The 212-nt window shown below is 29.7% G+C and overlaps 1 protein-coding gene across 2 annotated transcripts in view; it reads left to right on the forward strand.

Moving 5' to 3' along the window:
* The window catches only part of nyap2a (neuronal tyrosine-phosphorylated phosphoinositide-3-kinase adaptor 2a), a 19,791-nt gene that overhangs the window by 12,686 nt on the left and 6,893 nt on the right, over window positions 1-212 (forward strand). The window lies entirely within an intron of this gene.

Genomic DNA, 212 nt, shown 5'->3' on the forward strand with positions numbered 1-212 from the left:
GATAAAGGTAGAAAGTGATCAATGAGTGATAAAGGTAGAAAGTGATCGATGAGTTATAAGGTAGAAAGTGATCAATCAGTATTTCTATGTATTATTTATAATCCATCCAGGTACATTTGAAAAGTGAGAATAATAATTGTTAAAATATAATTGATGTGTACTTTCTTTATTTGATTTGACAGTTGTTGACGACACAGAGACGTTACTACTAC

Source organism: Anarrhichthys ocellatus, unplaced genomic scaffold, assembly GCF_004355925.1.
Source record: "Anarrhichthys ocellatus isolate YVR2014 unplaced genomic scaffold, GSC_Weel_1.0 scaffold262, whole genome shotgun sequence".
Classification (NCBI taxonomy): Eukaryota; Metazoa; Chordata; class Actinopteri; order Perciformes; family Anarhichadidae; genus Anarrhichthys; species Anarrhichthys ocellatus.